Genomic DNA, 21838 nt, shown 5'->3' on the forward strand with positions numbered 1-21838 from the left:
TTCCTAATGCCCTTGAGAAGGTGGTGGTAAGTTGCTTTCTTCAACAATGGCAGTTCATCTGGTGTTGGCATATCCACAATGTTTCTGGGGAGGGTATTGCAGAATTTTGTTCCTTTACTGTTGGTGGGTCAGCGATATATTTTCAAGTCTGGGTGGTGTGTGATTTGGAAGGGGAATTGCAGGTTGTGGTGTTCCCATGTATCTGCTGCCCTGTCCTTCTAGGTGGTAGAGGTTGTGGGTTTGGAAGGTGCTGTCAAAGAAGTCCTGAAGAGCATCTCACAGATGGTACACACTGTAGGTATGGTGTGCCAGTGATGGAAAGAATGAACTTTTAAGGCAGTGGATGTGCTGCATATTGAGCGGGTTATTCTGGATGGCAGCAAGCTTCTTCATTGTTGTTGGAGCTGCACACCCAGGCAAGTGGGGAGTATTCCATCACACTCCTGACTTGTGCCTTGTAGATGGTGGACAGACTTTGGGAAGTCAGGAGGTGAGTTACTCACTCCAGGATTCCAGCCTCTTGCCTGGTCTTGTAGCTATAGTTTTTAAATTGCTCCAGTTAAGTTTCTGCTCAATGGTACTCTCCAGGATATGGATGGTGGGGGAATTCAGCATTGGTAATGCTGTTGAATAGCAAGGTGAGATGGTTAGATTCTCTCTTATTGAAGATCTTCATCACCTGGGATTTATTTAGTGTGAATGTGATTTGCCACTTAAGCAGGTCAAGCCAAAATGTTGTCCAGGTCTTGCTGCATGCTAGCGTGGGTGGCTTCAGTACGTGAGGAGCTGCAAATGGTACAGAACATTTTGCAATCATCAGCAAATATCCCCAATTATGACATTATGATGGAGAGAAGGTCTTTGATGCAGCAGCTGAAGATGGTTGGGCCTAGGGTACTACCCTGAGGAGCTACTGCAGTGAAGGCCTGAGCCTGAGATGAATGACCTCCAACAATCACACCATCTTCATTTGTGCTAGGGATGATTCCAACCATTAGAAGGTTTTCCCCATGATTCCCATTGACTTCAATTTTGCTAGGGCTCCTTGAAATCAAACTTGGTCAAATGCTGCCTTGATGTCAGGGGCAGTCACTCTCACATCACCACTTCTTCCATATGTCTGAATTTTTTGAACAAACCTTTTGTTGAAAACTTTCCAGAAATCTGGGTACATTACATTTTTGTCTCTCTCAGGAGATTACATGGCTGTGTATTGTTTGACTTGGAGCTGTAGCAAGTGTCTAGATGTGGTACTTTGGCTATCATAATTATGAGTAGGCTTGATAGACCAGCCAGCTTGCCACTTCTTACCTGTTTGTATGTTCATATATCAACTGTGTTTTCTCTTTCCATTCAAGCCACCACCTCTTCAATAAAAAAACTATATTCAGTTTGTCAAACATAACTTACCTTGAGAGTAACAGTGCTACACTGAAAGGAATTTGAACAATTCTGTTCCCATGAACATGGACTGACACCACAAACTACGCCTAATTTGGTCTAACTTGGCAAATTCTATCAGACAGGCCACAGGGTGACTGGTGTAGGAAATGGAAAAATGTCACACTGCATTAGAGTATTCTTCTGAAACTGGCCTAAGGGACGTTGTTGGAGCATATTAAAGGGATTTGACTCTAGATCTAAAATGCTATGCTGACACTGGTGACTGAAAATGCTCCATTAACCAGCAATGACAACCGTCTCTCTGATCAGAGTATGTGCATGCAAATACAGGTGCACATACACACACACACACATTTACAAAGAAGCACAAGGAAAAAGTAATTACATGACTGATTGCTGTAACCCACTGCTATTATACATACATTTTAAAAATAACCTTGTCCACCAATATATTACACATACACCAGATTGAGACAATTCCAAGCAGACATCTTGCTTAGGAGAGGAACGCTTTTGTAATTGTTCACACTCAAATTAAATGAGTTCTTTATATCAGCCAATTGTAAGTAGCACAATTTTCTGGCAATGAAAGGAACTTTTGCATTGCGATTACCATGACAATGTCCTTAGCTTTTGGCATTTTTGTCTATTCGACCTGGAAGGAGTTTTGGCTCATTTTGTATTAGGTTATTGGTTAAGGTCATGTTCAGTTTACAAAGGGTAAACCCCAGAGATACGAAAGTGATTTGGTTGTTTAGGACCTGGTATTATAGCTTTGAGACAAATGAAAAACTCTAGGCATCAATCAATAAATGGCCATATCAGAAAGCATATGTCTCTAGTCATCTGTATAGATGGCCTCCGTTGTTTTCAGCTGATGTGGTTGGAATAGCCAGTGTAGCTTAATAAGAACATAAGAAAAAGGAGCAGGAGTAGGGCATTTGGCTCCTTAAGCCTGTTCTGCTATTCAGTAAGATCATGGCTGATCTGATTGTAGCCTCAACTCCACTTTCCTGTCTGCCTTCCAAAACTCTTAACTCCCTTGTAGATCAAAACTTAGACTTTTTATTTTAGGAAAGCCTTTTACACAGACAGACAGAGATATCTTCCTGGAGAAGTTCATCTAGGGAAGTCTGGAACGTTTAGAGCCACAGAGATCTCATACTCTAGTCAAGGAGACTGAAAATCTCCAAGCTGAAGTTTGAACACAGGCAGCCTGTAAGAGAAAAGCTTTGTGCCAGATAGTTCAGGCTGCTAACATGTGACTGGTTTAATCCATAGTTAAGGCAAAGTGATGTATTTTGTTGCTTTATGGCTCAAGAGGCGATTATAAATTAAGTATCATTTTGAAGCTCTAACAATAACAACTATCTGCATTTGTATAGAGCCTTTAACCCAGTAAAACATTTCAAGGCACTTCACAGGAATGATTATCAAACAAAATTTGACACCAAGCTGCATAAGGAGATATTAAGACAAAGATAAGTTTCAAAGAGTGCCTTACAAGAGGTAAATAGGCAGAGGGATTTAGGGAATAAATAAGGCCCTTACAGGTTAGGGCCTAGACAGCTGAAAACACGGCCTCCAAGAATGGAGTGAAGAAAATCAGGGATGCACAAGAGGTCAGAATTGAGAAAACACAGAGTTCTCAGAGGGCTGTAAGGCTCGAAGAGGTTACAGAGAGAGAAAGGGGTGAGGTCATGGAGGCATTTGAAAGCAAAGATCAGAGTTGCATTGCTGGACAGGGAGCCAATGTAGGTCAGTGAGCACAGAGGTCATGAATGAACGGGACTTGATAGATTTGTTAGCATATTGGAAGCAGAGTTTTGGATGAACTCAAGTTTACAGAGGTTATAAGGTAGGAAATCAACCAGAAAAATACTAGAATAGTTGGGTCTATAGGTAAAAAAGACACAAATGAGGATTTCAACAGCAGGTAAACTGAGGGAAGGACAGACACAGATAATGTTACGAAGGTAGAAGTAGACAGTCTTGGTGATCAAGGGGATATGGGGTTGGAAGTTCACCTCAAGATCAAAGAGAATGGCAGGATTGCAAGCGCTGTAGTTCAACTATAGGCAATAACCAGGGAGAGGGATGGAGCCGGTGGCTAGAGAATGGCGGTCGTCACAGACCTAAAGGAAATGGCTTTGGTCTTCAATATTTAATTGGAGCAACTTCTGCTCATCTGTTAATGGATGTTGGATTAGCAGTGTGACAAATCGAGGCAGTGGAGGGGTTAAGAGAAGCGGTGAAGTAGAGCTTGGTGTCATAAATGTACCTGTGGACCCCAGCATTGTATTTGTGGCGGAAGTTGCCACTTCACCATATAGATGAGAACAGGAGGAGGCTCAGCATAGAAAAACAATAATAAGTTGCACTTATGTAGCACCTTTAACAAAGGAGGAAAAAGGCAGGGATTTAGGGATGGGCTCATGGCCCAGATATCTGAGGGAAGAGCAGCTAACATTAGAGCAGAGGAAGTCCGTGATACAGAAAAAGCTAGAGTTAAAGGAACGTAAAAATGGAGGATATTGTAGCACTGGTGAAATTACCGAGAAAGGGAACGGTGAAATCATAGAGTGTTTTGAATATGAGGATGAGAATTTTAAAATTAAAGCATTGTTGGGTCTTCTGTAATCTAGGTCAGCGAGTACAGGTGTGATGGGTACAGGTTATGATAAGGGCTGTAGAATTTTTGATGAACTTAAGTTTATGAAGGGTGAAAGATGGGTGTCCACTAAGAGAGCATTTGAATAGTTGAGCCTGGATGTAGCAAAAGCATGGAAGATGGTTTCAGTAGCAGGTAGCTGAGGCAAGAGACTCTGGTTATGCATGGGCAGGTCTTCTTCCTGGTCGAGTGGGCGGGCCAGGGAACAGCTGCGAAACCCACCACTGCCCGTGATTGGCTCCCAGCCCCGATTCCACGCTGGCGTACAAATTAAGGCCCGCCCAGAGTGAAATGTGGCTCCACAGTGGCTGAGGAGGGCTGAGCCGGGGTGGGGGCCAGATTAAAAACAGCCCAGCTAGCCCCAGGAAGGCTGCCAGGGATGGACATCTCTCTGCCGTTGTAACGATGGAGTTGGGTGCAGCTGCAAATGCCAGGTGGGAGGGCAGGTCTGGTTGGCACTCAGCACCCCCCACTTTTCAGACGGTGCCTCGCTGTCCTCCTGGAGGAGGTGGCTGCCAGGACGGTCAGCCTTGTGATGGGGAGGAAGAGGCCACTGCACCCCGCAAAGAGGGAATGGGAGGAGAAGGCAACCTGGTGAGCAGCCATGACATGGTGCAGCACACGTGGGTGCAGTGCCAGAATTGCCTCACTGACCTGCTGCGTGCAGGAAGGGTGAGCACCGTGTTGGCATGGGTCAGTGTGCAGAAGTGTTAAGGTGTGACCATTCCCCCATGGACCTCAGATGTGCTAGAGTCTGAGTGCTAACTGTGAATGTCGCCGGAGCGGGCCAAGGGGGTGAGCACTGGCTGCTTGGACTGAGTGCCTTGCGGCTCGAGGGCCATGACTCAAGATGTGCCCTGGGAGGTGTTCCCCAGCTGAGGTTGGCCAGGATGCAATGGCGCCGCAGGTAGAGAGTGGACTAATCAATGCTCCTCTGTCCTTTCAGGAGAAGATGAGCCATAATGACATTGAAAGGTTGTGGACAGGCAGAGGCCACCCAAACCTTCGAATCCTATCCAGATACGAGCAGGATGCCCTTGAGCTGGAGAGTCAGCACGCACCTCGGTCAACTGTCCCTTGTGACTGCGCCTCTCCTCCAACAGGACCCTTCCCTGGAAGCTGCATTTAGACACCTGGCCTCCTCTCCCTTTTGCCCCTCTCTTCCTCCTCAGAGGAAATGCCACGAATGGAGACCCCAATCCCCATTACCAGAGTAAAAGAAGGCTGTCTGATAGCTGGAAGGGTCAATGCGGTTTGAATCCTCCGGGGACCTGGCGTACAGCAACGAGTCCTGAAATGAGGCCTGGAAATGCTAAGAATGAAGCTCTGAACAGTGATAAAGCTGCCAAGTACCAATAAGCAACCAGCTGCAAACTATCTCCAAAACTGCTCAATACTCACACTGGCAATGCTGCTGACCCTTTTTATCCCGCCCTTAAACGAGGCTTGTGAAGATGTTGGCTGGCCGCCTGCCCATTTTGTCCATACAACAAGCAGGCAATTGCACAGGCAAGGAAAAATCACAGCCAATTGGCCTGACTGGCCTTAAGTTGCCTGTTAGGTAATGGCGGGCGCCACTCTGTCACCCGCACGATGCTGCTGAGTGAGATATTATGCGAGTGCGTGATGATGTCGGGACGCTTACCCAGCGTCATCGTGATTATTTTACTCCAGTCCGGGCTGGGTGCTTGCCCACCCATGGGACGAAAAATTCTGCCCCATGTATTTTGTGGAAAATGAACTAGTTTGTTGCTCTAGAATCGGTCTCATCGCACTGAAGTGTTTTTCAATCCACCTTCTTAAAAAGTAGGAGAATGTACTTGTGCGAGATTGTAGCATCCAGTAGTTAATGAGGGTGGAATCATCGCACATTTGCACTAAGTGCAGTAACAGCCTGGAAAAAGGATGTTTTGGCTGCAATGGCGGCTCTTCACACCATATCGTCCAATCCTGCCTCATTAATAATTAATTCCTGGGAAACACAACGGGTCACAGGCAGGATGGACTCTCATTTGCCTGCCCCGCCGTCACCTCAGGCCTTCAGTAAACCAGCACCATGTTTAAAGGCCGCCCCTGCAAAGAGCAAGTTCTCTCTAAGGGATCGGAAGCTGCTGCAAAGTCATGGTTGCCAAAGGGAGGAAACATTCTGACCCCAAATTTACCGATGCCTCCCTCGAGCACCTATTGGATGCAATGGAGGCCCGCCACGATGACCTCTACCCCCGATCTGGGTGAAAGCCAACAAGCAAAGTGGCAAATCGAGCATGGGAGGTGGTGGCAGCGGTGGTCAGTGCAAAACAGGACAGCCACCCAGTGCCAAAAATAGATGAATGATCTCCATCCTGCCAGGGTAAATCACTTCTCATCACACTCAATTCACACACTCATAAACCCATCACACATCCACAGGGATCTCACTCACTGCAGTTCAAAGGACATCACCATTCATTCTCTCAATTACACCTTCATCTGCCCTGTGGATCGTGTCCTCATCCCGTCCATGGCACCACTCCCCACCCACACATGCCAGGCATACTTATAATCTGGCCTGACAGGCGTCCTGCATCTCTCCAATGTATTCATGCAAGACAAGCTGGCACACACTAAAAGGAAGAGGTCGCAGACTGGTGGAGGAATGCCTGAGATCAAGGTCCTCACAGTTGCTGAAAACAGAACCATCCAGCTGGCCAGTGAGGATCTGGACTGTTCCTGTGCTGACTGTGAGGTTGGCGGTGCTCAACCAAGTGAGGATCCAGCAGTGCAACATCCATCAGGCCACTGCCACACACTAATTATCTCTCCTTGCTTTTGCAGGCACATCTGGGAAATAGCCGAGTCCACGACCCAGGTCCTTGGCTCAAGCCCTCAAGAAACCTCAGAAGAGGAATCTGCTGAAACCCTAATTAAACATCTGTCACAGCGCTCACCCACACCCTCCACCAGTGTAGAGACACACACCTCAGTGGGACCTAGCTTTAGAGTAGCCTCGGGATCACAATATGGTGAGCACGTCGCACTGTCTGATCCACAGCAGGCAGCGACAGGGATTTCCCAGGTTTCTGACACTTGGAGGACTGCTGGAGACTAGAAATTTGCTGAGTTAAAATCAGATGACATGCCTCTGGACACAGTCATACCTCAGTTGCCCAAGCTGCAAAGGCAAGCTTGGGAACATTATGAAGGGCTAAACTCCATTGCTGATGCCATAGTTGGCTCCAACAATATCAGTGCAGGAGGGGTGTGGGGCGGCTCAATCCCACTCTTCTCCTCAAAGAGTCAACCAGGGGCCCTTGGGCACCCATAGGCAGGAGGATCTGCAGGTGCACACACCCAGGGCCATCCACCCAGGTGACTTTGAGAGAGTCTGGCACATCCAAATCCCCTCTTCTTGTGACCCCAGCAGCCTCAGCTCCATAGGCTAAGGAGGGTGCCACTGCCTCACAGCAGGACGCCGAAAGCAGGTCGGGGCCCTCCAGGTCTCAGCCCTCCAGAGGACGCCCATCAAGGTCATCACAGATAGGGTGTGGCTGTCAACAGCTGCCTCCATCTCTGCTGTGGATGTCGAGGGTTAGGAAGGTTAAGAAGGTGTGCTTGCACAGCCTGGGCATGGGTGTTAATCACTTGTAATGTTCACTATTGTAAATAAGCTTCCAAGAATGTCTCCCTGCCTATGGCTCCTTGTTCTGATGAGCAGTGTTTGTGTCCCTTAGATGTGAAACCTTGGTTTCTGCATTTGGTCCCTGTGCTTTGTGCAACTTTTCCAGCATGCTGATGGTGGGCCTTCACAGTCACTGGACACATCAGTCATGCCTGCACCTCGATGGGGCTTATTATTGCAGCTAGAATATCCTAGGCCAGCAGTACAGAGTTCCATCATTCTCTCCGTGTGCTCTCAGCACCTTTGAGGTGCAGCTGACCCCCCCATCTTATCAAATCTGTATCCGGTGATAGTCTGGCCCCAAAAGGTTCAGCTCATGAAGGATGCCATAGGATCAAGAGAAGTTAAAGTTTCCCCACTGCATGTCCATGATATGACCCTGTTCACAGAGCACAAGCGAAGTAGCTTCAGTCCGACAGGAGTCAGACATTCACATAAGCTATATGAGATCTATAGTGTCTCCTCACTGCATGTTATCATCATCCTCCATGAATCTGGCAGCTATGAGGGCTTCCTGAGCGCACTTGCCACATCTGGCCAGTGCAATAGCCTCATCACTGTCATCCTTACCTTCAAGTAGCTCCTCACCCACATCCCTGTCGACATCCACCTCATTGGCGGAGACGTGCAGCTCCTCCATCTCTTCCTCATCCAGCTCCTCTCCCCGTTGCAGTGCCAGGGTTGTGAAGGGCACAACAGGCGACAATGATGCATGACACCCTCTGTGGACTGTATTGCAGGGCTCCACCAGACTGGTCCAGGCACTGGAACCTCATTTTCAACATCCCAATGGTTCACTCCACCAAGGTAAGAATTTCAGCATTAGCTTCCTTGTACCTTCTCTCTGTTGCATTCTGAGGCTGCCACATGGGTATCATCAGCCAAGTCCTCTGCATGTAGATCTTGTCACCGAGGAGCCAACCACACAGCCTTGGTGGACCCTGGAAGATAAGAAGGATCTGAGACCTACCGTGAATGTAGGAGTTGTGGACACTCCTGGGAACAGTGCGCAGACCTGCAGGATATGCTTCTGGTGGTCAAACACCAGCTGAACATTCAGTGAGTGGAAGCCCTTGTGGTTGATGTAGTTGCCCGCTTGTTGCAGGCAATGGCACCCTGCACCTGTGGGAAACCTGATATCTGGGCAAATCCCAGTGGTCTTGTTTCCTGGCTTTCCTGATCCTGGGCAAAATGCACAAAGCTATGTGTCTTCGCGAAGGTGGTGTCCGTGACTTCATGGATGCATTTGTGCATGGAGGCTTGCAATACCCCACAGAGGTAACATGTGGGGACCTGAAAGAAGCACTGGTGCAAACATTGAGCACCGAAGTCACTTTCACAGCCACTGGCAGAGGATGCTCTCCATGACCCTATGGCGCTAAATCCTGCAGTAGCTGGCAGATGTGACTAACCAGTTCCCTAGACACTTGCAGTCTTCGGTGACACAAGTTCTCGGTAATCTGCAGGAACAACAAGCACTGTCTATAGAACCTGAGTCGTGCTAGGCGCCAACCAGCGATGGTTCACTGTGGCTCATCAGTGGCATGCGTGGGAGCCCCAGCCGCCCCTTCTGAGGGTGCTGCTCCTCCCTCTGCCCAGCCAGGTGCCTCCTTCATTCTCTTCTCCTTCACCTCTGCTCTCTCTGTAGGCCATCAGGCATACAGCTAGGTCACCAGGCTCCATGGTCCTGATGTACTCCTACAGGATGAAAGCGAGAGCCACATTGGTTAGCATGGGTGTGCTAAGAACCCCTCTTGGTTAGGTCTGGAAACTCCTTTAACACATCCCAGAGAGTGCTGCAACCACTTGGATGGCCAGAATTTAGCGTGCTGCATGGTTGCCCAAAACCCCACACACCTCCGCCCCACTCCACCTGACTGGTTGGCAGCAACTTTGGCCACTGGACCGCATGCTGTGCTCTCAATCAGGCGCAGACATTCTCCTAACCCAGACTGCAAGACTGCACTGTTAGCTTGAACCATGGGGAATATTGGTCCAAACTTGATTGTTGACATTGCAAGGGGCTGTGAGCAGCTCCAGCAGTGACTGCTCCATGGCCAGCTTTAGCAATGAAATTGTATAATGCGCTCAGTCATCCAATTGTTCTGCAGTTCACTAAAATGCTCATTAGTTTACAGCCTCTGCCTGAGGGACACCAAGCTCTGGAGCATTTGGTGGCACTTTCAGGTTCTGCGTTGCTTGAGTGAGCAGATAAGCTATATGCCCAACTCCAGGCATGTCCATATAAAAGCAAAATACTGCGAATGCTGGAAATCTGAAACTAAAACAGAAAATGCTGGAAAAACTCAGCAAGTCTGGCAGCATCTGTGAAGAGAGAAACAGAGTTACTGTTTCGAGCCTGCATGACTTTTCTTCAGAGCTAAAGAGAAGTAGAAATATGATGGATTTTATACTGTTTAAGAGGGGGGTGGAGCAGGTGGAGCAAAATAGAAGGCCAGGGATAGGTGGGAGCTAAGGAGAGATTGACAAAGATGCCATGAACACAGGACAAAGGGAGTGTTGACGGTAGTGTTGAAGACTAAATGAGGTACTGATGGTGGCATACAGGTATGATAGCAGAATGTGTTAATAGCAGAATAAGGGTCAGCACTCTGTGAAAGCAGAACATAAAAACAAGTGACAGATGGCCTTGTGTGCTGTTGTGGGGGGTGGGGGGGAGGTTGGGGAAAAGGGATAGAATTTTTTTTTAATTAAATGGATAAAAGAATAAATGTAAAAATAAAAAAGGAATAAAGATGGAGGAGAGAGTCCATAGTCTGAAGTTGTTGAACTGAATGTTAAGTCCAGAAGGCTGTAAAGCACCTTATCAGAAGATGAGGTACTGTCCCTCTAGTTTGCGTTGGGCTTCACTGGAACAATGCAACAGACAAAGGATGGACATGTGGGCATGAGAGCAGGGTGGTGTGTTGAAAAGACAAGTGACAGGAAGGTCTGGGTCATGCTTGCGAACTGAGTGAAGGCATTCTGCAAAACAGTCACTCAGTCTGCTTTTAGCCTTCCAAATGTTATTCAGGTTACGATGAGAAGGAAAAGAGAGGATTTTAGCAGGTACAAGGGTGGCAAATCAGTGGAGGCATTAGTGGAGTACAGAAAGTGCAGGATGGAGCTTAAGAAAGCAATTAGGAGAGCAAAGAGGAGATATGAAAAAGCTCTGGCTGGTAAAAGTAGGGAAAATCCCAAGATATTCTATAAGCATATCAATGGGAAGAGGATAACCAGGGAAAGAGTAGGGCCCATAAGGGACCAATGGGGCAATCTATGGGTAGAGCCAGAGGACAACACCAGAGTGTTGAATGAATACTTCACATCTGTCTTCACTCAAGAGAATGAGGATGAAGGTATAGAACTTGGGGAGAGAGACTGCGATGTTCTTGAGCAAATTGATATAGGGAGTGACAAGGTATTGGAGGTGTTGGCAGGTTTAAAAGTGGACAAATCTCCAGGTCCAAATGATTTGTGTTGCAGACTGCTAAGCGAGGCAAGGGAGGAGATCACAGGGGCTCCGATCTGATTTTTTAATTCCTCTCTGACAATGGGGAGGTGCCAGAGGACTGGAGAACAGCTAATGTGGTTCCACTATTTAAGAAGGGTTGTAGAGATAAGCCAGGGAACCACAGGCCAGTGAGTCTCACGTCAGTGGTAGGGAAACTATTGGAGAAAATTCTGAAGGAGAGAATCTATCTCCACTTAGAGAGGTAAGGTTTGATCAGGGATAGTCAGCATGGCTTTGTCAGAGGGAGGTCATGCCTAACAAATTTGATTGAATTTTTTGAGGAGGTGACCAGGTGTGTAGATGAGAGTAGTGTAGTTGATGTAGTTTATATGGATTTCAGCACAGCCTTTGACAAGGTCCCACATGGGAGAATTATAAAGAGCAAAAACAGAATTACCTGGAAAAACTCAGCAGGTCTGGCAGCATCGGCAGAGAAGAACCAAACTGACGTTTCGAGTCCTCATGACCCTTCAACAGAACTATAAAGAAGGCAAATGGGCATGGGATACGGGGTAATTTGATAAGGTGGATTGGCTTAGTTGCAGGAGACAGAGGATGATGACAGAAAGATGCTTTAGTGACTGAAAGCCAGTGTCCAGTGGCATAACACAGGGATCTGTGCTGGGTCCCCTATTATTTGTCATTTATATAAACGACATAGATGACCATGTGGGGGGTAGGATTATTAATTTTGCCGATGACACAAAGATTGGCCGGGTGGTTAACAGTGAGGTTGAGTGTCTTGGGCTACAGGAAGAAATAGATGGGATTGTCAAATTGGCAGATAAGTGGCAGTTGGATTAACCATAAAAAGTATGAGGTGATACACTTTGGAAGGAGTAATTTGACAAGGAAGTATTCAATGAATGGCATGACACTAGGAAGTTCTGAGGAACAAAGGGACCTTGGCATGTGTGTCCATAGTTCTCTGAAGGCAGAGGGGCATGTTAGTGGGGTGGTGAAAAAGGCATACGGGACACTTGCCTTTATCAATCAGGGCATAGATTACAAAAGTAGGGAGGCATGTTGGAGTTGTATAGAACCTTGGTGAGGCCACAGCTGGAGTGCTGTGTGCAGTTCCGGTCGTCACATTATAGGAAGGATGTGATTGCACTGGAGGGGGTGCAGAGGAGATTCACCAGGATGTTGCCTGGGATGAAACATTTAAGTTATGAAGAGCGGTTGGATATACTTGGGTTGTTTCCATTGGAGCAGAGAAGACTGAGAGGTGACCTGATTGCAGTGTACAAAATTATGAGGGGCATGGACAGGGTGGATAGGGAACAGCTGTTCCCCTTAGTTGAAGGGTCAGTCACAAGGGGACATAAGTTCAAGGTGAGGGGCAGCAGGTTTTATGGGGGATGTGAGGGAAAACTTTTTTACCCAGAGGGTGGTAACAGTCTGGAATGCGCTGCTTAGGAGGGTGCTGGAGGTGGGTTGCCTCACATCCTTTAAAAAGTACCTGAATGAGCACTTGGCATGTCAAAACATTCAAGGTATGGGCCAAGTACTGGTAAATGGGGTTAGGTAGGTAGGTCAGGTGTTTCTCACGTGTCGGTGCAGACTCGATGGGCCGAAGAGCCTCTTCTGCACTGTGTGATTCTGTGATTCTGTGAATGTGGAGGAGACCGCATTGGGAGCAGCAAATAAAAAACCCTAAGCATGTCAATATGGCTGCGCCTGAAGTGTTTCAGCTATGGAGGAATGGTCACTTTATATAAAGTTTCTCTAATGCATGGCCGCTTCCCTCGCACATGTTTGTGCAGCATCATCAACCTCGGTGCAGTCCTTGCCCTCCCACCCCCCATCAAACCCCACAACTCACCTCAACCGCAGTGCAGCCCTTGCCCCAGCACTGCACTGTCAGCCAGCCGGGAAAAAACAACTTGTCTGTGTCTTCGCCTGAATGTACGGCGCCTCGACCTTGAGGTCCATCAGGTGACCCTAGCGAATGCTGCACAACGTTGCTGTTAATTCACCTCCAAATTCCCCTCAAAGTGCAGCTCGCCAAATGCATGTCTTTTTAATGCTGTTGTGAAACACATCAGCATGCAAACATGTCAACATGCCCAGATGATCCACTGTGGGAGGATGGTTCCAGTAAGCAGAGTTTATAATGATATGCAGATGTACTAAAAGTTTCCAACGTGCGGTGGAAATACAGCTCGCCATTGACAGTGGAGCAGACGATTGCAAACTAGACGCACGACGTCGTGAAACCAATTTTTGACCTTCCCGCCATATTGTCCGCTCATGCCTGCCAAGACGCCCGATGCCAACAGGCACGGAAAATTCCACCCTGAGTGTTCCACTGTGCATATTGCACCTTTCATTACCTCAGGACATCCCAAAGCACTTTACAAACAATCCAGTAATTGAGGCCAGTTATATGCCATCACAGATGAGGCCTGCTAACTCAGTGAAGGGTAGGGGTTAAACAAGGAATTTCCTGAGTCTTTCAGGCTCAGCAACACAATGACTACCCCTGCAAAGCCTGCTTATACGAGTGCCTTCATATACTTAATTAGCGGCTGCTGCTAAAGGGAGGAAGGGTAAAACTTTTAATATTTTAAAAACAGTACTTTTACTCAGTCCCGTCGGATTCTGAACACACACTGCACGAGAAAACCAGCAAAAGATAACCAACAGCTTCAAAAATTTGATAAAGCTTTTAAAAAGCTGACAAGTAAGAAATAGTATTGAGTGTGGGCCCATGAGATGGGATGCAACATATTGTATTGTGAAAAATGGGCTTTCCACAATTTATGGCACAAATATACCTAATTATTTACATTCCAGGAAAAAAAAAGAAAGTAAACGAAGCATGAATTGGGAATGTGAGTCTAGAAGATACAAGATTTATTTCAATATGGATCTGGTGTAGGCATTTTGAAGTCCATTATATTTCTGTCCTTCAAGTCTTCACCTAGAAGTGCTAAAAGAAGTCCAGAGAACTCAGTTTCTTTTGAAGATTTATTTTTAAAATGAAAATGAAGTAGCCTATAGATTTCAAACAACATTACATCAGCTTATCTTGTCTGCCCTCTCAGGTGGATGCAAAAGATCCGATGCACTATTTCGACCAAGGGAGTTTCCCATGCCAATATTGATCATTTAACTAGCATCACTAAAACAGATTATTGGGGCATTTATCAAATTTCAGTTTGTGGTCTTGCTGTGCAAAAATTGGTTGCTGCATTTTCCACATTAGAGGAGGAACTATACATCAAAGTAATTCATTGGCTGTAAAGCACTTTGGGACCTCTCAGAATTATCAGAGCTGATATAAATACAAGCCTTACTACTTTTAAAGACAATCCACAGTGGATTGACCTCTGAAGTATCTTGCTAATAGTTGATCAAACAAGGCTTGCAAGAAATAGGCACCATTATAATTAGCATGTTGAAACAAAAAATGTCTTATAAATTAAATTAAAAGCAAAGCCCAAATTCTATAACAATGATGTGAAATAAACCACCTTCTTTTAGTTCACTTTCAAATACAAGGAGAAACAATTTTTTTCACATTTTTGGATTATGAAAAAAGATTACATTAGATTAAGAAAATAACATTTTTTATCCCAGTTTGACAAGCCTGGGAGAAGGTCAGGTTTAAGAATACAAAGTGTGCAGAAGGCAAACATAAAGGCAAAAGTGCTAAAAGAAGCCCAGAGAACTCAGGTTCTTTTGAAGATTTTGAACAGTTAATTTAGCAATATAATTTTGGAATGTATAAAAGTTAAAAAGTGTATGTATTGGGCAAACTGGGAGAAAGAGAGAAGACACCTGATGCATCAGAGTAATAGATAAATGGAGAGAATTAACAAAAATCTCAATACGGACCAGGCCATCAGTGGGGAGTGACTGTTGGGAAATTGTGGGTGGGTTTCTGCTTCCTTTCATCCATTAATTTTGAAAATAACAAACACTGCCATTTGCAGACTTATGTTCTAGCAGGTGAGGCTGCATGCCATTAGCGTGAAATCCAAAAATGTATTTTGTAGTTTAATCCCGCAAAACAATTCTCATTGAAATATTAAGATATAAGGTGTCCCAACCAATTTTTTGTAATGATTGCCTTACTTTCTATCTTTGAAAGTGTGCGATTAGAAATCGGAAGGAGTGTTCGAAAGATAACTTTGTGTTGTGGTTCATCATTTGAGTTTAGGTACATTGAGAATTCAATGGGCATGGTTGCATGAGGTAGAATCCCAGCAAGGGAGTGTGGGAGGCGGGGTGGTAAAATCTGGTGGAGCTATGGCGACTCAGTTTCCCAACCATGTCCAGCCATCAGGAAAATTTACTGATGGTGGGAATGGCTTCCACAGTCTTCTGCCAGAAGGATGCAAGAAGCAAATAGATAAATGGAGAGGATTAACAAAAACCTCAATCCAGACCAGGCCAACAGTGGGGAGGATTCAACTCCATGGGTAACATTTTCCCTCCGTTGGTGGGGGAAGTGCGGGAGCAGGGGCAGGTGGGTGGGCTTCCGATCGGTGCCCCCAGTTTGGGGCGTGCCACCATTTTACGTGGGTGGGCCAATTAAGGCCCGCCCAGTGTGATGTCTGCCAGGATGCGCTATGCGCTCCCTGTGCGGGCCGGGGGGGGGGAATTCCCTGAGTCGGGAGTGCGCTCTTTCGCACATGCATGCGAAAGAGCGCACAGATCTCCTTGAGGCAAAGTGCCGTCTCAGGGTGATCGGATCTAATTTAAGATTTTCAATAAAGGTGATTAAAAAATTTTCCTGCCATGTCCCCTCATGTGACACTGTCACATGAGTTGGGACATGTCCATAACATTTATTTAAACATTTAATAAAAATTTAAATACCTTCATGAAACCTCACCCTGCCCAAGGATGAGGTTTCATGTTTTTTTCAAAGCCCGCCTGGGCTCGTCGCCTGCCCGCCAAGCTTAAGGTTGCATGGGCAGGTCCATTAATCATTTTAATTAGTTTTTTAATGGCCTTAATAGGCTATTGACAGTTCAGCTGCGCACCCGCCGAACTGAAAATCTAAGTGACGCGGGGTGGATGTTGGGACACACGCCCGACAGAACACTGCGTCATTTTACACCTTGGTGAGCAGGCCCTGCCCCCACTCGCCGATCAGGAAAAACTTGCCCCATTAGTGTATACTGGGAAATTGTGGGTGGGTTTCTGCTTTCTTTGATCCATTAATTTTAAAAATAATTACCACTGCTATTTCCAGACAACTGTTCTAGCAGGTGAGGCTGCATGCCATTAGTGTGAAATCCAAAAAATTATTTTGTAGTTTAATCCACAAAACAATTCTCATTAAAATATAAAGATATAAGGTGCCCTGGTCAATTTTCATCCCTCAATCAACATCACAAGAAAATCAAATTATCTGGTCATTATCACAATGCTGTTTGTAGGAGTTTGCTGAGCACAAATTGGCTCCCGCTTTTCCTACATTAGAGACTACAACAGAGACTTTGCATCAAAACATATTATTTATTTAGCTTCAAAGCACTTCAAGATGTCTGATGATCATGAAAGGCACTATATAAATGCAAATCTTTTTTTCTTTATGCAACATTATATTAATCTGAACTAAAGTTGAGTCAGTCATGGTAATGAGTTATGGCAATTCATATGCTACTTTAATTCTAGAATCAAGTTATTGTATTATTTGTAATGATTGACTGGCTTTCTATTTTTGAAAGTGTGCCATTCAGGATAGGAAGGAGCATTCAAAAGTTAACTTCATGCTGTGGTTCATTTGAGTCTTTTTGAGAATTCAATGGGCAGGGTTTTCTCAGATTGCGTGAGGTAGAATCACAGCAGGGGAGTGTGGGGGGGTGGGGGGGTGAGGGGGTGGGGGGAGGCGGTGCAGTGGTAAAATCTGGTGGAGCTATGGCGAATCAGCTCCCCAACTGTGTCCTGCCATCAGGAAATTTTACTGATGATGGAAGTGGCTTCCACAGGCTTCTGCCACAAGGATGCAAGAAGCAAATTTAGATATTCAAATGGCCGATTAAGGGCCTTTTTACCAGACCATCTGCATTTTGCGGGTGATAGATCAACCACACCTGTTGGCTAGAGAGGCCACCAGCTGAATGCATGCAGTCTCGCAGCAGTTGCCTGGGGCAGGAGTGGGAGGGGGGGGGAATACTTTTTCAGTCAAAGAGGAGGTGGGAAGTCAGCCATCATGGCCCCAGTGATTAGCTCTGATGAGGTTTCCTCTTCATCAATATAATTTTAAGTTTTGTTTCACTTTTCTTCGGCCTACCAGGCGGGCTGCAGGGTCCTTGCCTTCATCAGCAGTCCATGATTCCTGGTGGTGCTGCTGAGCTGGGCCAGCAGCTCTAGGGGGGAGGCAGCCATCCTAAACAGGAAAACAACCCCAGAGGCAGCTTATTCATGAGCAGCTCTCTGTAAAAGCAAGGGGCAAGTCCCACCAACCGGCCACGCGTTTTGCTAACACACATTTTCGGTCACCTGTTGGGGCTCCAACCTTGTTGATTAAACCCGGGCCTATAATTTTAACAACTTATGTTGCTGACAAAATATATTTTAAATTAATATCATTATTCAGATTGATATAATGCATGACAATCCATTAAAAATCAATTATGAAATCAACTATTAAGTCTAAAGGTGCAATACGCTGGACCCCTTAACATAACATTTATCTTGTCCAAGCCAAGGGTAAGAAGTGCTCTAATGTAATTTTTCAATAACGATGTACCTTGTTTCTGTAGATTTGAAATCAATGAGAATAAAGAATGCTTTGACTACACAAAGCAAATTAATATGTTCTAAATAAATAAACAGCAAACAGAGACAAATGATAAAATAATTCCCACAAAAGCTACAAGCACTGAATGATTGTTGTCCCAGCACACCATTCCTATCTTAATATGTGTTTGGGTGCCAACATTGAATTTCAATTTTAATGGAGGTTAGGGTCCAAGTCATGAATTAATCATTCCTATGCAGGGAAAGTAACAGTGCCTGTGATTATTCTTTCTTTTGAGATTTTTTCCGATTAAATATATTGTTATGGATTATTCTTTTAGCAGCAATAGCGGCATAACTTCAGTGGAGTTGGGCTGCTCCATGATATGCATTCAAGCCTCTGTTCCTGGACTAATTTCCATGAGTCAGGTTCATTTGAAGCATACTCCAGTAGGGTTTCCATTGCTCCTGGGAGGGAGAATGGGGAGGGTATTCTCTGTGGTATAGGAAGGAGCTAAATTTATATGGAAAAAATAAATACTTTGATTTAAAATGTGATTGCACACCTTACTGAATACGAGCAGTTGCTCTGTGATCAACTGTACTAAGCACAACAGCTGTTTAAAATTGTGCAATAGTATAAAAGGGGTGTTAGCAAATCAGCAACTGTTTTACATGCCTCCAAATTATTGTTTCTAATGCCTTCATTTCCAACACACCAAGTCAAAATGACCCCAGTGGTGTTCCTTGCAATAGCTTTGTGAAGGTACAAATGATATCATGGACAGAATTTTCTGCCTGTCGGACGGGTGGGACCGACCCAATCTCCGGCGGGCAGGGAACCGATCCCCGCCGGAGAAGCAGGCCCCTCCACCATTTTATGTGGGTGGGCTAATTAAGGCCCACCCAGCATGATGTCCGGCAGGAAGCGTTATGCGCTTCCTGTGGCGTGGGGCTTCCCCAAAAGCGAGAGTGCGGTTTTTCACTCCTACGCACGAAAGACTGCACATCTCCCTGAGGCTAGTGCTGCCTTAGGGAGATCGCTTACACTTTTAAAAATATTAAAAATAGAAAAAAATAAATTCCCTAACATGTCCCCCTCATGTGACAATGTCACATGAGGTGGGACATGTTCTTAATTAACATAATAACTTTCTTAAAATTTTTAAAACCCACCCATTGATGAGGTTTCACGTTTTACCTGTTTGCCGCTGGGGCTCCTGGCCTGCCCGCCAGCTTAAGATTGGACGGGCAGGTCCACTAAGTACTTTAACTGATTTGTCAATGGCCTCAATTGGCCATTGACAGGTCGGCGGGCCCACAGCTGATTTTGCTGCAGGCCTGCTTTCCTGAAAATTTAAGTGAACCGGGATGATGTCGGGGGTTCCACCCAATGTCATCCCGCGTTATTTTACACGTCGGCGAGTGGGCCCCGCCCCCTGCTCGCCCACAGCAATATTCTGCCCCATGAGTTCTCTTCATTTGCAATGACAAGGTGTTTGATTTAGGTGAAAAATTATACCAGTGTCACTCCCGACAGGAGCTTGTAAAGAATTGGATTGAGAAAGCAAAAAAACAAAAATGAATGGAAAGTTACAAAAGAGTTTAAAATTATTTAAAGCTCTAACATTAATTTACTAAAGGTGGAACAGTTTACTTGGTTCCTTATGGGCAGAGAGCATCATTGACATTTTGTTAACAATGCTCATGTCATTTTTCTCTCTTAATCCAATCTTTCTTTCCTATTTGTTTTTCTTGCTGTGCTTGATTTGACTCGAATTCACTATTCTTCTCTGTCATTCCTCTGTCCTTTTCTCAATCCTTAAATCTCAGTGACTAAGGAGATACACTGTTAATCCAATCATTCACTAAGGCTTCAGATACCCTGATGTCCTTAGTCTGCCATTATCAGTTCACACTTCCAGCAAATTACAGCGCAGATAATTTGAGTGGAAGGGAGTAGGAAAAAGTCAAATCAATGACATACACTGCAAAATGCCCCACTCCAGCAACATACAACTCAATGGGCGTCAGAAAGTGCCGGCCTGCAGGAATTAGAAGAAGTAAATGCACACTTACCTGGTCTTGAAAATTACACTGGCCCTTCTGTTCACCAGAGCCGCTTGGGGCTTGCACCGAAAGACTCCTCACAGACCCCAAGCAAAGTCTAGCTTTGTGGATTCAAGGAGGCTATGCCTCCTTTTTTTACAGCATTTGCTGCCATAAAGGTTTAAAGGGCCAGGGGAATTAACAAGCCGGGGGAAGGTCAGTGACTAAGGTAAGTAGGTAGGATTTGAGGGTGGGGTGAGGGGTTGGTCGAGATCCGTGGGTATGTGGGCGGGGAGTGTCATTGGTCTGAGGTCTGGGAGGGTGGGGGTGTCAGAGGCCTGGGGGGCATGGCGTCGGTCAGAGGTCCTGGGAAGCAGGGGTGGGGCATAGGGTCTAAAATCCAGAGGGATGGCGGGGGTTAGGGGGGCAAGTCGGTCGGAGGTCTTGGGGCATGGTGTTGGGGGGAGTTGGAAGTCGGTGGGGAGTGTAGGGGATCTGAGGTCTGGGGAGGCATATGGGGGGTCCAAGGTCCAGGGTGGCGTGGGGGAGGTATGAGGTCTTTGGGGGTGTGAGGGTGTCATGGGTCAGGGGTTTGGGGAGGATGGGGGAAGGAGGGAGAGGTTGGTCACAGGTCCGTGGGGGTGGGGGGGTGGTGTTGGATTTTTGTTGGTCTGGAGCAGGGTCAGAGGTTGGGGAGACAGGGGGGGGATGTGGGGTGTAGGGGTTGTCCAGGGTCTGAGTGGGTATGAGGGGGTCCAAGGTTGGAGGGTGGTCCAAGGTAACTGGTAAGGGGGCTCATAGGCCAGGGGTGTGGGAGGGGTGGGGAGGTGGAGGGTTCTGACATTGGAGAGGGTGGGGGTGGTTCGGCGGTCATAGGGGTGGGGGCTGTCAGAGGTTGGGGGGATGGGGGTTAGGCTTGTCGGGGGAGTGCATGGTCAGGGGGGTGTGAGGGAGGCCCCTGGGTGGGGGTCGGGGGGGGTGGGGGGGGGTTCTCACGTGGGGTCGGTTTTAATTCTTCTAACTTTTTCTGAGTAACTATTGGTGTAACCCTAGCAGAATCATCTGAAGTTTATGATTTAAATTACATTTTCAGATGGTTCCCAGCACAGGGCAATTGTCCAGCGGAAGTGTGCACTTCTGAACAATTGCCATTCAAACCCTTACCTGGGAACTTCCGGGAGGGATTCCCTAGCATACCTTTGGGCTACCCCAAATCCGATGTTGGGGACCTCAGAAGTTACAGCCCAATATTTGAGAAAACACACCAATTAGTGTCATGCCCAAGTAAACAAGCAACACACATCAAAGTTGTGGAACTTAATGAAAATAGACTCCAACATATTTTTTTCATTCAGACAATGTGTATTGTGAATCTTCCTGTGTGGTTCAGTTTTATTTTAATCCTCATACAGGATCTTCCCATTTTATTTTAAGCAACCACTGTGTATGGACATCATTTTTGTCCCAGAGAAACCCAACAAAATTGCAGTTGTAATCATTTAAGTTCGCTAACATAATCAGTGGCAACAAGGCCTATGGTTTACAACAAAGAACATGATTTTTGCCTTCCTCTGCCAGGACAGTAATCTAGTCGAGCCTATCTGCTGCTAGTTGTAAACCCATTTGCTTTACATTCTATTGATTTCAGTTCGGACGGATTATTAACTTGCAGAAACGCCCTCACCAGTTACCTCCCAAGCAGTGAAAATTTACTTCATGATTAATGAGTGGAAACCAAAAAGCAAAGTGAATATATAAACATTTCTTATCCTTCAATCAATTAATCAAAGTAAAATGCCTTTTTTTCACTCAGGTAAGTCTTTGCAGCATATAAATTCAA

The sequence above is a fragment of the Carcharodon carcharias genome, chromosome 11 (genome assembly GCF_017639515.1).
Source record: "Carcharodon carcharias isolate sCarCar2 chromosome 11, sCarCar2.pri, whole genome shotgun sequence".
NCBI lineage: Eukaryota > Metazoa > Chordata > Chondrichthyes > Lamniformes > Lamnidae > Carcharodon > Carcharodon carcharias.